This window comes from Equus quagga, chromosome 2 (assembly GCF_021613505.1).
Source record: "Equus quagga isolate Etosha38 chromosome 2, UCLA_HA_Equagga_1.0, whole genome shotgun sequence".
Classification (NCBI taxonomy): Eukaryota; Metazoa; Chordata; class Mammalia; order Perissodactyla; family Equidae; genus Equus; species Equus quagga.
The window spans coordinates 26914909-26931081 of NC_060268.1; positions in this window are offsets into that span (position 1 = coordinate 26914909).

Sequence of the window (16173 nt, forward strand, 5' to 3'; positions counted from 1 at the left end):
GGGCAGCCTGTGCCTTGCACATTTATGCATGATACTAAAGATTCATCCCTAAATATCCTGTGTCTGTGCAATGGTGGATACAGCTGAATAGATTAACAAAGTGTGATATATTCATATAATAGAATACTCACTAAAAAAAGTAATAAATGACTGATAGACAGGAGAGCATGTATGTATCGTGTTGAATGAAAGAAACCAGGCACAAAAGAGTACCTGTCATATGATTCCATTGGTTTGAAGTTCTAAACCAGTTAAAGTAAACCTAAGGTAGTAGCAATAAGAATACCCATTGTCTTCAGGAGGCACTTGGCTGTAAAGGCACACATGCAATCTACTCAAGTGATAAAAGTAGTCTGCCTTCAGATTGTTTTAAAATTATCTTTGCCTTCCCATCCCATTTTAAAGACATAAAAAGTCAGAAATAAGGAAGCATTAAGGGAGTACGTGCAAGAAAGACGACTTAGAATTACAATATTCAGACATTTTCATTAGTGAATGAATGCTCATTCTTGTTTTAAGTTAAGATAAAATATCTTTAAAAATTGATTACAATTTGCCTCTGTGGTATAATGAAATTTTGTGTCAAATATGCAGAAAATGTGAAAAATCAAAATTACATTAATTGATATAATAGCTCATATCATATTTCCAAATTCCTCTTAATATAATTTTTTATCATAAGCTGTTCCTCATAATCATATGATAATCATATAAATAAGTAAAATGATAAATAAATGGCTCTAGGCAAATGGCAAAAGATTACTGTAAATGTAATCAGACAGTGAATAAAATTGCAGCTGCTGTTCCAGATGTGGTTTCATGCTGGAGTAAATCAACAAATTCCTTCATGTTTGATTTGGGTACTGATATGGAAAATCATTTTTCCACCTATATACATGTTAGCAGAGACTAACTGAAGCATTGTTTTTCCTCATCTGGAAAACCAGCAATATGCCTTCATTATTTCACCTCAGGGATGTATCAACTCTCCAACCCTGTCTTATTCTCTTCCACAGGGAATTGATTGCCTCTCCATTCCACAAGACATTACGTGGATCCACTACCTGGACGGACTAGCAGAGCATGAAATAGCAACTACTTTAGACATCTTGATAAGACCCATATATGCCAGAGAGTGGGAAATAAATCCTCCCAAAATTTAGGGGTTTACTTCTTCAATGAACTTTCTTCTGTTTCCATCGTCTGGGTCAAGTTGAGATCTCTCTTCCAAGGTGAAGGTCAAATTGCTACATCTGGTCCCTCTTCCCATTAAGAAAGAGTCACAATGCCTAGTATGCCTCAGTGGCTTTTGGAGGCAACATGTACCTTCCTTAGGTGTATTGTGAGAGCCTAGGCCTATTAATTTAGTAATCTAGAAGACTTCCAGTTTTGAACAGGGCATCAAAGTGAGGGCTTTGCCACAGGTCCAAGCTGCTGTGTAAGCTTCCTTCCACTTTGATAACAGGACACACCCAATTCAATGATGCTTAATGTGTCAATTGAGCCATTGGCAGGTAATCCTCTTAGGTTAATTACAGAGGAGACCTTTAGGATCTGGGAGCAAAGCCATACCATACTCTACAGATACACTGCATTTGAGAAGCAGCTCTTGGCTTTTTACTGGGACTTAGTAGAGACTAAGTATTGGACCATGGACCACAAAGTTACCATGTGACCTGAAATGCCCATCATGAAGTGGGTGTGGTTTGACTCACAAAACCATAAATTTGGGTATGCAGAAGAGTGGGAGTGGTATGTATGAGATCAGGCTTGAGCATTTCTTGAAGGATCATGTCAATGGAGTTAGTAAGTGGCTCAGATTACCGTGGCTCCTAATTCTGCTACATTGTCTCATCTTTTTCAGCTTGCACCTAAAGCCTCATCAAGAGTTTCTTATGACCAAATGACTGAGGAAAATTATTAGGCCTCATTTATAGACTGTTTTACACAGCATGCTGGCATCACCCAAAAGTGAACTTCTGTAATACTACAATCCCACTCATGGGTGGGCTTGAAGGACAGTGATGAATGGAAATGTTACTCGTATTGAATGCAATTGGGTAACTGATGACTTAGAAATCTGGGGAAGAAGTATATGGACAGAGGTCTCAGAATGGTTATAGAGTGTAAAAATATTTGTGTCCTATGTGAATTCTCACCAAAAAGCAACCTTAGCAGAGGAGGATCTTAATATTTAGGTGGACAGGATGATCTGTTTTATAGATGTTGACCTCTTTTAACAGACACCCTTGTCCTTGCCCAGTGGATTTGCGGACTAGGTGGTATGACAAAGAGTTGTGTGTGAGCTCAAGAACATGGACTTCCACTAATCAAGGCTGATCTGGTTACACCCACTATTGTGTGTTCAACCTGCCAAGAACAGAGACTATGATTGCACTTCTGATGTGTCATCTGTGGCATCCATAGAAATGGACCACTCACTTCTCCTTCTGGAGAACCTACATGGGACATATTTGACTGATAGCTTCATGTAATATCCCTCTGAATCTACCATTGCATTTGCACTGGGACCTCAAAGTGCAAGCTTCTCCCAGCCAATGATTGAGTGCTAAGGTTATTCATGCTAGGCCATTTCTGCAGAATGCAGGACTCCTCTAATGGGTCACTTTGGCATGCATACTCCCCATCAGCCTGGTGGAAACCTTCCTAGAACCATGCTGCAGACTGAGAATCTTTGTGTCCAATGTTCCTTACTTACTCCTCTCTTTTTACAGGAGTCAGATCTGTATCACAGTCTGAAAGTCCTCCTTGTCTACTCTAGATCTTATCCCTTCTTTATAGATGTTTCCTCCAATAAATGTCTTGCATATGTAATCGGTCTTGGCGTATTTTTTGGATGAATCAAACTGATACAGGTGGTGTCAAGAATTGTCAGAGGAAGCAAGTGAGGCTTGTAACTGACTTATAACCCCACAGACAAAGGGGATCTTATCCCTAGTGACAATCGGAGAATCAATAGTCCCTAACACAAGGTGGGGGTCCAACTGTTGAAGATTTCACAGATGTTTATGGTGGTGAGGAAGACCTGCTAGAAGAGAGTTCCTTTGCTGGTGCAATGATTCAGGCATTTGAAAGTATGGGATGAACAATGCCTACAAGGAGAAAACATTCACTGGTGATGGGTAATTGTATTAAAACCCTGAAAAGGGATATGGCAAACTGTGAGCCAGAGGGCCTCTTTGATGTCTTACAAAGAGGCCCTTGTCTCCTACAGAGGAAAGGCAGACCCAGCTAATAAGACAGGCTTAGATAGAGTTTCAGACCTTCAGATGGGTTTAAATGCTCAGCCAAGGAAGATCTGTTATGATATGGTAGCAGGGCCCTGATTGGGAAAATCTGGAAGCCTGAAACATGGAATGGAGACATCTGGATGGATGCCTCTGTGGATTTTTACTCTGAACCCTTATAAGCTAGGTTTTTGGAGCTTCTAAGTCACAAAATTGAACAAGCCTAGTACCTGTCCATCATAAAATGTAAATAATACACATGGAATTGAACTCAAGTTGAACCACAGTTCATAAGTAAATTGTGTAAGCAGGTAGCCCAGAACGTCCAGGGGCACCACAATTGCACCAATGCCCCTCCCACATCTTTCATCTATGGTAATATTGGGCAGGGCATCTGACTAGCTGAAGGAGGAAGAAAAAGCTTTAGCTTGATTTATAGATATATTTGCTTCGTAGGTGTGTTCAAGCCAAAAATGTACAGCAAGTTCATTATATCACTATATTCAGGGGTAGCCTTGAGAAACAGTGGGGAAAGAAAATCTTCCCAATGTGTGGAACTGTGAGCAGTGCACTGTTAATCCACATTTTGTGTGGAAAGAAAAGTGGCCTGAGGTAATAATATATGTATATTCCTGGATCGTGACCAGTGACTGGCTGGTCGTGGACCTGGAAGGAAAAGAGTTGGAAGATTAAAGTCAAGGATGTGTGGAGTACAGGCATGTGGATGGACATATGGGAGTAGACAGTGAATGTGAAGATTTTTCTCTCTCATCTTAACACGCACCAGAAAGCATCCATGATAGAATTGGCACAAAATAAGTAAGTAGTAAAATGACTTCAGGACTTAATAACCAAGTAGAGAAAATTACTCCACCAAATGATGCTCATTGGCCTTCTTCATCAACCCACTGGAACTGCCATGATGAGAACATGAATGGCATGTCTATGCCATGAATGACTATGGAGGCTATGCATGGGTCCAACAGCATGGGCTCTCACTTACCAAGACTGATATAATCACTACCATCTCTGAATTTCCAACCTCCCAGAAACAGAGATCAATGCTGAATCTTGATATGACACTGTTGTGCCACCACATCACCAACCACTTGGAGACAAATCAACTACATATGCTTCCTTTTATCATGGAAGGGTCAGAGGTTCATTGTTACAGGGTTAGATACCCATCCCAGTATGGGTTTGCTTTTTCTGCCTGCAGAGCCTCAGCCAGCATTACTGTCCATGACCTTATGAAAAGCCTTGTCCACAAACATAGAATCCCACATAACACAGCACTCAACAAGTGGACTCACTTAAGAGCATAGGAGGTGCAGGAGGTGCAGGGCCTATGACTATGGTTGAATCAGATACCACACTTTCTGGAAGCAACCAATTTCATAGAGTTCTGGAATGGCCTACTAAAGCTGAAAAGATAACTAAAGGTAATACTTTACAAAGGTAGAGTACTCTCTTTCTAGATGTAGCAAATGCATTAAATCAGAGACCACTATGGTCCTGTGCCCTCAGTAGGAAGAATACTTGGGTCTGGGAAACAAGAGATGGAAGATGGAGTGGCCTCACTTACTTTCACTCCTAATGATCAGTGAGGGATTTTGTTCTTCCTGTTCCCACACCTTTGGACTCTGCAGGATTGGAAGTCCTTGTCCCCCAGAATAGATGCTCTTTTGCCAGGGAGCACAACAAGCGTCCCATAAAACTACAAGTTACAGCTCATGTGCAACAAGCCACCTTGAACTTAGATGCCTTAAAACAAAACTTGCTTATAATCTCTTAAAGTTCTGTGGGTTGTGTAGGATCAGCTGTGTGGTTCTTGCTCAGTGGCAAGGGGGGTCTCTCAAGGGTTTATGTCAGATGTTAGCAGGATTGAATTCATCTGAAGGCTCAGTTAAGCATGACATCCTCTATGCGTTCTTCACTCACGCGATGGAGCTAGGGATGGGTGGCTGGAACAGCTGAAAGTTGACTAGGCATCTCCTTCTCCATTTGGTTTGCCAGGGCTTCCTCCCAGCATGGTGGTAGAGTAATAAAACAGCTTACAGGGCAGTTGCGTTCCCCCAGAGTGAGTATTCCAAGAGACCAAGAGAGAAACTGCAAAGCTGCTGCAGACAGAGTGTCAGAAGTCACATAAAATCACTTCTACCACATACTACTGGTTAGAGTCAATCACAGAACCAGTCCAGATTCAAGGAAAGGGGACAAAACTAGTCTGAATACTGAGCGGCATGGGTCATTGGAGAGCCATCTTTGGAGGTGAGTTGTCGTAGTTGCCTTGGATACTTTCTGAATAGAGAGATTCTTACATTAAAAACTATTCTCCTTACTAATAAATATTTATGAAGAACCTAATACATGTGCAGAGTCTTAATGTGAGTAGAAGAAATAGTGAAGACATTACACCTATCATCTAAGTTTGTACATTCTACTGTGAAATATTAATGTTTTGCACTGAAGCTAAGAGCTGGCTTGGAATCCTGAAAGTGAGAATTAATGTGCTAATACTGATGGACAATGTGTGTATCACAGCTCTCTGAGGTGAAGTAGATAGATTGATAATTGACTCTGGTATGTAGTTTTATCAACAATAAAACAATTGAATACTTTCCTAGCTCAAAATTTTCACAACCCAGTGATCCTTAATCTGGTAACAAAATCATTCCTCACAAGACTTGCTTATTTCAAAGAATTGTTTATGAGGATACATTGACGTAAGTGTCAGAAACTATAAACTTGTAAACTATAAACAGTGATACAATGAGACAGCTTTTAAGTTTTCAAAGAGAACTCATAATAAATGTGATATAAATATTTTTGAATAAATGCATTAGAAGATAAAACAGATTCTTGAAACAGATTTAATACATAATTAACTGAACTGTTGCTCCTTTTTAAGACATAATATTATTGCTTACTCAGCCTTATTATCCTTGACAATTCTTGGAGTTTTGTGTCTTAATATTTTTTTGTCTCAGATTTATGGCTTGATGAGGATAAAAGCAGAAGAAGGGGAAATGAAAGTCAGAGAAATAGTGTCAGGTCTAGGTGATAAAATCATTTATTTACTTATACATATGTCAGATCTTTATTTCATTTGTTGAATAATTCAGACAAAGCCCTGGGCTACTAAATGCTTATATTCTGGTGGATAGACAGACAAGAAATACCCCACACCAACAAATATATAATATAATCCCTGCTAATGATAATTAGCATGAAAAAAATGGGACAGGATAAGGGGAAAGAGAGATGAGTTAAGTGAGTACTAACTTATATGGGAATGAAGGAAAGTCCTCTCGATAAGTTGGCATTTGAGCAGTGACCTGAATGATGTGATGAAGGGAGCCATCTGGGGCAAGTACATTCAAGTACAAAGACACACGGGTAGACGCTTGCTTGGAGCAGTCAAGGAACATCTAGACTATTCTAAGGGGTAAGTGTGACCACAACATAGTAAGAAAGGTGAATAAAGATAGGAAATATTCAGTAAACTAGAGAGTCTTCTGTTTGTCATGTTCCATGTAATGCTGGGGATGTTATGGTGAATAAAACATAATCTTTATCCTCAAGGAAGAGTATCCTCCAGGAAGCAGCCATTGTAACATAAAGAGATAATTGTTATTGTGGGGGGTGTTTGCAAAGTTCAAAGAGAGCCAGAGGAAAGAGAGCTTAAATTTGCCTGAAAGATCAAGGAAAGCTTCAGAGAGGAGATGTCAGGGAACCATGAGGAGGAGGTGGTGATGAGGTTGGAAAATCCAAGCAAAGGGAAGGATGAAGGCAAGAGAGGTGATAACTCATGATATTTCCTGAGTTTAGTGATTTGGTATTTCTAGAAGGTCAACGCTGATGAGAGATGTGCCAGGAGATGAGGTTGGATTGGTAGCTTAAGGTACTTCATATGTGGGTTTGTGTCATGCCAAGTCTGAAGAATATTGAGAAGTGAAGCAAAATAATTAAATTTGCCTTTTATGCAGAGCCATGAGGCAAGGCGGTATCATTAACTAGGACAAGAAATACAGAGGTAGAAGAGCTTGGAGTAGAGGAGGTGAAGTGATGGTGGGTTCTAGGCTTGTACAGTTTAGATTGTCCAAGGGTCATCTGACCAAAAGGCAGTTGGATATACACAGGTTGGGGGCAAAATCAAGGTTAGAGGCAGAATAGTCATTAGCATATAAGTATTAGCTGCAATCACGCTGTGAGCAGAGAAGTAGACTAAGGTTGGGGCAAGCAAAACAGCGGCATTTAAAGCAGGAAAGAAAGGAGAGTTGACTCTGTAGGAATTGTGATAGTATCACTGACCACACTGTGTTCTAATTTTTATTTATAGGCCTAACTTCTCAAATAAACTGTGAACTCCTTGAAGGAGAAAATTTAGTTCATCTTTGTTGTGCTTGTATTCGTACCAACTGTCCCAGGGCCTTGCACATAGGATACTTTATATATATATTCAAATGAATGAATGAATAATTAATGAATCAAAAGATTCTATGGCTTGACATTTCTCCTTGGTGCTTTCATCATTTAGTGTGACATTTCGCAGAAGTAGTTCTTGTCATTTTATTGTTATTACTTTTTTATTATACAAGGAGTACAAACTTGTTGAAGAAAAATTAGAAAAAAACAAAGCGAAAAAAATTACCCTGAATTCCACTACCAGGAATAATTACTGTTAAGATTTCCTGTCAATCTTTTTAGATCATCACTATCAAGAGAAATACAATGTGAGCTACATACATAATTTGAAAATTTTTAGTAGCCACATTAAAAGAAAGGACAGGGGCTGGCCCTATAAGTTTTGTAAATAATCTTTTTCTTTTAGAATAGTTTGGGATTTACAGAAAAGTTGTGAAGATAGTACACATAGTTTCCCTATACCCCACACCCAATTTCCCTTCTTATTAGCACCTTACAATGCCACATTTGCCACAATTGCTACAATTGATAAACCAATACTGATACATTGCTATGAACTAAAGTTCATATTTTATTAGATTAACTTCAATGTTCCCTAACATCCTTTTTCTGCTTCAGAATCCCACCTAGGGATCCCACCACATTACACTTCGTCATCACGTCCCTTTAGGCTCCTCTTGGCTCCGACTATTTCTCAGACATTTCTTGTTTTTGATGACCTTGACTGCTTTGAGGAGCACTAGTCAGGTATTTGGTAGAATGTCCCTCAATTGAGATTTCTCTGATGATATCCTCATGATTATGCTGAAGTTATGCGTTTGGGGGAAGAAGACCACAGAGGTAGGGTGCCATTTCTTATCACATCATATCAAGGGGACGTGCAATCAACATGACATTTCTCTTGATGTTGGCTGTGGTCATCTGGCTTAGGCAGTGTTTGTCAGATTTCTTCACTGTCAAGCTACTCTTTTTTCACCCTTTTCATACTGTCCTTTTTGGAAGGAATTCACTATGTGCAGCCCACACTTAAGGAGTAGGGGTTTACGCTCCACTTCCTTGAGTATAGAGTGTCTACATATATTATTTAGAATTGTTCAGCATGGGAGATTTGTTTATTCTCTCTCATTTTCTTACTCAATAATTTGTTTATATCAGAGACTCACGGATATTTATTTTATGCTTTGGGTTATTACTCAATACTACTACTTTATTTTATTGCTCAAATTGTTCCAGCTTTGGTCACAGGGAGCTTTTTCAGTTGGCTCCTATGTCTCTTTGACACAGTCCTATCATTTTTTTTTTTTTTTTTGAGCTCTATAGGTTGCTCCAGGTTTATCTTGCAGATTCCCTACCCCAGCACTAGAATCAACCATTTCTCCAAGGAGCCCTGGTTGGAAAATGGAATGAGAAACCAAGGTATGGGATTTAGGCATGCTCATTGCTCCCGGGGTACCATCAAAAGCATCAAGGGAGAGAAAGGTGTGAAACTGGTTTTGAAAGACCGGGAGTTTCCGAGGAGGGTAGAAATGGAGAAGAATCATTACAGGAGAAGCAAACACCAGGAGCATAATTTTGTAATTGGAAAAAGCACAGTCTCACAGGGAATCCTGAGTTTGAACAGGCAGGATTCTTTGGAGGGACACATTAGGGCGAGTAATCTGGCAGCACTAAGCAGGGTGAACCTGAGCAGGAAGAGTCTGAAAAGGGAGAGAACAGCTAAATGCCCAGCATAGTAACACAGGTACAAGTGCTAAATTTGTCCCTCCTCCTTACCACACCTGATGATGTGGGAGGAAAGAGCTGAACTTCTCTGATCTGAACAGTTTGAGAAGTTGTGTCCTTTCTGAACTGCAGTAAGCAAAAAATTCTTTTACAAAGTAATTTTAAAGCATTTTGTTTAGTTAGTTCATTTTACCTAATGTTATTTTTTTTAGTATTTTTGGTAAGGTCTCTTTTGATTGCCAGTGACAAAAAACCCAACTCAAAGTAGCTTAAGAAGAAAGAGAAATTAATTGTGTTGTGTTGTTGTTGTCCCACCTATATTCCCTTGTCCTTCACTTCTCTTCAGTGCACCCTGCAGACTTCCTCCTGCCAGCACTTGAGTTTCTTTGCCTAAGGGCCTTCTCTTACTGCTACAGCCCACTAAGTACTGGGGAATTAACACTTCCAGGAGCTGTCCTTGACCAATGACACACAGGATTTGGGGTATCAATACCTTGGCTCCTTTGGCCCTCAGGTGGGATAACGAGGCAAGTGTTCACTCTGGTTCCCAAAGATTACCTGGCAGGATTAAGCTCCAGGTGCCAACAGTGGCAGCTGGCTTGATAACACACACCCTTTTTGGCTGACTTCCCTTCCTGTCACTTTCTCCTGTGCCCCTGCCATGCATTCTGGGATCACTTCCCAACTAAACCACTTGCACCTGAATCCCTGTCTGCTCCTGGAGGGACCTAAGCTAAGGTAGCAAAGGTGTACAACTGAAAATCCCAGGTAGAGCTCCTCTTATCACAGCAGGAGCCAGGGACTCATACAGTGTTAAGGGAATTCAGTTTCACTCTCTATTTTTGGGATCGTGCTCTTCCCTTGTGGTGGGAAAAGGGCAGGTCTGGGTTTACATCTTAGCCTCTTGCATCCCCAACAGCATTCCCAACAGTTCCATATTAAGTTTTGGGATGTGGGCTTAGGTCATGTACCCATTCTTGAACCAATCATTGAGGTCAGAGAGATGAACTATGTTAACTGGTCAGGGGTCAAAGGGAGGGATCATCCCCATCCAAACCCAAACATGAGCAGGAGGAGGGGAAGCTTGGTCATACAGGGAAAATCAAGGCATCGTCACCAAGAAAGGGGGGATGGAAGTTGGGCAGGCAGAAAAGACAGATGAACGCCTCGATCAGCTATGCTATCATCCTTAGGCACCAGATTCAGAGATGAAAATGCTCTTGAGGTTGGAGTCTAGTAACCACAACTCTTTCTTTGATACCAAATGTGGGAAGATCATTCCTAGAACATTCATTAGCTTCCTCTCCAGACCCACCAGTACCACTCACCATGCCTTCTGTCTACCCTCTTCCTGTCCTGTGGGTTGTTCTATGCTCCTAGAGCAGCTGGATGGCTCCTTCTGAGCCCCGGGGGTTTTTGTAAGGCTCTTCCCATCACTAGCCTCACTGTGGGATGCTTGTGCAACAGCACAGAAATAGACGGCTGAGTCTCTAAGCGTCAAGGCTGAGATGGTGAGTTTTAGGTTTGGTTTCCGAAATACCACAGAACAGCGACCTTGTCTTGAGTCCTTTTTGTTAGAATCTAGGTTGATGATGTGAGTCATCTCTCCACTGGAAGCCTGTCGATACCAGTACATGATATAGTAAGCATAACTGACTACGATTGTGCAGTCCAAGGTCACAGATTCTCCCTCTCGTTTATATTCTTCTCTTTTAGGTTGATCGACACTCTGGGTATTGCTGAAACCTGGAGAAAGAAGAAAAAAATGACTTAGCTGGTGACATTGCTCACAAGAAAGCCATCACAAATAGTCAGGTTTTGACTCAGAAATTAAAGTGGACCAAAGCACAGTCCAGTTCTATTCCAAATCTTTCCCAACCCTCCTTCCCCATGCCCTGGCTGCAGGGTTGGCAGGCTCCCTACCAAAGCAGATGAAGGCCAAGACTGTGCACAAGAGAGCAAGTGGTCCAGGCTGCATATTTGGGGCTCTTCCCACTGGTGAAATGGCTCTTGTTCTGCTTTCCACCTGACAGGCTTTTGTAATGTCACTAGAGCTGGGTGGTCCTGTGGCCTTGCTGCTGCAGAGCCGGAAGTGGGGTTTCTGCATATGCAAGCTTAGTCATGTCTCCTGCTGTCTCCGTTTGCACTCCTGCCTCTTTTCTTCCAGGTCTATTACTTTTCTTGAATAAATATATAATGTGTAATATATTTTTTAATTATGAAAGAAAACTTGCTCAATGTAGACTTAACCAAAATCTAGAAAGGAGATAATAAAAATCCAACTATAACATCGATACGCAGAAATAAATACGGTTAGGGTTTTGTTGTGTTGCCAAATTTTTACTATAAATATGCGTACTTTAAAGGAATTAGGATTATATTGGAAATTGTGTTTCTGCTTAACATTATGTATATAAGTATGCCAACATATCATTCAATTGTATGTAAAAATGCAATTTTTATAGCTTCATAACTGCTCTGTTGTGTAAATGTACCTTAATTTGTTTAACCATCATTGTTTGAGATTATTTTGCTTCCTGTTTTGATTCTTTTAAATAAGGTTCAGTGGACGTTGTAAATATTTGTCTTTTCATTTCTGATAATTTATTTTTACGTTAACTAGGTTCTTTGAAAGTTTTTTTGTTATGGAAAATTCAAACATCTACAAAAGAAGACAGAATAGTGTAATGAAACAACATGCACCCATTATCCAGCTTCCACAATTATCAACTCATGGCCAATCTCAGTAATCGACACCCCCACCACCCTACATATCTACATACCTCCCCCAATCCTGATTAGTTTGAAGCAAATCCCAGACATCATGGTGTTGTGTACTTTATTTGGGAGACTCATAATGTTGGGTCCCTTTTTCTCTTTGTATTTGTGTGCGTGTGTGTGTGTGTTGTTAGTGACTGATGATAAGCAATGACTAGATCTATTTGGTTGGGAGTTGTTTTGCAAAATGATATTTTAATTATAGCATTTCTAATTCATTTATTAGCTGAAATATTTCTATAAAGATAATTATTTCCTTGTCAATTATTTGATTACTCTCTGAGGTTAAGTGTATGCTTCTTTCCATTTGTCAGTTTTCAGGATAATAAGCTGGTTCCCCTGTAGGGTGACCACCGTCCCTTTTGCCTGAGATGGAGGGTTTCCCAGGACCTGAAGTTTTCAGTGCTGAAACCTGGATGGTCCCAGGCAAATTCCCAGGCAAATCAGGACAAACCTCCAAAAGTAACTGAGGAGAATTCTTCTATGAACCCAGGGATTTAAACATACTTGATGTATTTAAATCCATCAGATTCATTATTTTGTCGATATGGGAATTGCCGCATCTTCAGCCAGCAGGGATCTTTTCAAGTGGGCTCCTGAGTCTTTCTGTCATGGGCTTATCATTTTGATAGCTTCTTAGTTTTCCAATATGACCAGACATTCTAGGACCATTTCACACATTTCCTAACCCAGAAATGAAATCAGCCATCCATGGTTAAGAATAGTTGTGTTTTTTCCTTTCTAGTCCTAATGTTTTTACTATTTTTCTCTACTTGTTAATATCTTTAGTACAAAGTAGAATAGAAATGATAATATTGGAAATCATATTTTTCAAATTTTTAAGGGAATACTTTTAACGTCTCTCTTTAAAAACAAATTCAAAGATTCTCTTTGTTAGATTAAGAGAGTTCCCTTTTCTTCCTAGTTTGCAAAGAGTTTTTAATTATAAATACATGTTAAACTTGACCAAATTACTTTTCTGTATTTAGTGAGAGAATTTTAGTGTTAATATATTCATGTGGTGTGTTGCACTGATATTAAACTTTCCTCATACTCCTGGGACAAACCCTAATTGATCATAGTGTATTAGTATTAATTTTTAACATTCAGTGCTAATTTGATGATATTTTTAGGAGCTGTTGTTGCATTTTATAAGTAACATTGGTCTATAATTTTTATTTGTCACTTATTTCAGCTTGTTTTTGTTATTGTTGTCTTGGTCTCATATAATGTGTTAAGCTGCTCTCCTATTTTTATTATTCTCATGACTTAGGTACAGTTTGTATAATACAGAAATTATTGGTCTTGGGTTTGCTGTAACTTGCCTGTAAAATTAAATGTATGTATACAGTTTTAAATTTCTTTAATTTGCACATAAATTAAAAATTTCTAATTTTTCTTGCCAGTTTTGCTAGATTATAATTTTTAGAAAGTTTTAAATTTTGTTAAAGTTTTCAAATTTATTTGTATGAATTTGTTGCTTGCATTTTCTTGTAATTATTTAAATTTTTACCGTGCCTATAGTTATTATCTTCTTTTACGCAATATTTTTTGTGTCTTCTTTCTTTATTTCCTTGACAGATCTCATCAGAGATTTGTCACTTTTCTAATTCTTTTCAAAGGACGTTTAAAGTTGATCCTTTCATTTGTTTCTTTGTCTCTGTTTCATTAATTTTAACTCTTATTCTTACTGTTCTCTTCCTCCCTCTTTTGTTGTTTACTCTTATTCCCTTTTAAAACTTTTTTTCTTTTTCTTTGCTTTTTGCTGCAGAAGATTCCCTCTTTTTGGTTGAGGAAGATTTTCCCTGAACTAACACCTGTGCCCATATTCCTCTATTTTGCACATGGGTCACCACCACAGCATGGCTGCCAACAAGTGGTGTAGGTCCACACCCGGGAATTGAACCCAGGCTGCCGAAGAGGAGCTTGCCAAACTTAATTAACCAGTAGGCCACAGGGCCAGCCCCTAAAACTTCTTGATTGAATGTGTAGCTCATTATGTTCAGATTTTGATTTTAATATATATGTTTAAAATATATGATTTCTAAAATAATAATACTTTTTTATTGAGGTATAATTGGCATACAACATTATATTAGTTTCAGGAAAAGTTGGTGAGAGAGTCACCAACTTTAGGTTGTGTCACCAACTTAAAGTTTCTCAAAACAAGAAAAAAACTTTGTAACTGTATGGTGACATATTAACTAGACTTATTGTGGTGATCATTTCACAATATACACAAATATCGAATGATTATGTTTAATATATTTTTAAGGCTATAAAATTTCATCTGTGTACTGCATTAGGTTCATGTCACAAGCATTAAAATGTCGACTTTTCATTATTGTTCTTTTGTAAATGTTTTAGCCATTCTATTATGATTTCCTCTATGGTTAATGAATTGCTTAACAGCTCATTTCTTTGTATTTGAAGGTGGGTTTTTATTAATAGTATCTGACTTTGTTCACTGTAGAAAAAGAACATGATCTGTATGATAGTTATTCTTTAATACTTGCTGAGATTTGCTTTGGTCAATTTTCCTGATTATTTCTTTAGCATAAATTTCTAGATGTAGAATTGTTGAGTGAAATAATTTTCTATATATTAACAAGTTACTCTCTAGAATGATCATACAAATTGATATTTCTACAGCATTACTCTAAGAGTTTTTGTTTCATAACATCCTCATATGCAGCAGAGAATTTAATGCTTAAAAATTATTTAACAATTTGTAGAGAAAAAAATGTTTCCTTGTAATTGTAATGTGCATTTGTTTATCACTGAGGTGGCATTCTTTTCATATTTTTATTGCTATTTTTATTTCTTAATTTGGAAATTATCTGTTCATGTTCATTGCCATTTTTTAAATTGACTTTTTTTTTTATTTCTTTGTAGTAACACTTTATTTTTCAAGGCTATTCGATGGGTTTGTTTATAAAAGATCATTGTGTCAGAGTTCACTACTGATTCTTAACCAGATATGTAGGCAGTTGAATTTTTATTATGACTGTGTCTGAGCGCCTTGAACTAACCATGTACCTGGGCCCTCCCAACTCCAGAACTCACCATTACCCTGATATACACTTACACATAAACCACAAAACTTCTGTGGCATTTATCTAAGTTGTTTTCTGAGAAATATTTCCGAAGACCTTGAGATCTTGGATGCTGAAATTGTCATTCCAGAAGAGACAAGGATGACGTGAGCACCAATGGGTATGTGTAAAGTTAGGGTGAGCTGTTCAGAAAAAGGAGACAACTTCTTCTGGTCAAGTCATTCTTCTGAGAGGAGTTTGTTATAAAGGGGAACTTGTTACAAAGGGATCTCTATGCAAAGAAATGATAACAGAACGTGGAGGTTCTCAGAATGAAGAAGCTTAGAAGCCTGGGGTTGGGTAAAAGACAGAAGTTGGGAAAATTGCAGTTGTAGGAGAGGGAAACAGTTGACCACATAATTTCCTAAAGTTCAGGAGGATTTTAAAGAAAATCTGCCTTCAGTGACCTCAATATTATTCAGCCCCATCCTTTTCAATCCTAAATTCAGGCCTCTCCCCAGCCCCCAGACAGTCAGCATGATCTCCTTGTCCTCAGTCATGTTAATGGGCAGGGTTGCCCCCTGGAGGCCAAACAGAGGAGCAGCCTCCTTACAATGTTCTAGGACAGTGGTTCTCAGCCTGACAACACATTAGAATAAATTGAGGAGCTTCAAAAAAATGTACTGATTCCTGAGCCCTACACCACTGTGAGGACACATTCTAACATCACCATATTAAATTTTATTCATGTAAAAATTAATACAGAAATGAAAGCAGCTGCTCTACAATGAATCTAAACACAATCAGAAGCAGAATTACAACTAGCAGGAAAGCGAATTAAAGAAGATGTTGGGAAAGGGAAAAGAGACACTTTATCTGTAGTTTTCCCAGTCTGGGAGAGAAACAATTTTACAAAATCTAACACTGAAGCTTGAAATTTGAGTATGGCAGATTTTTGGTTA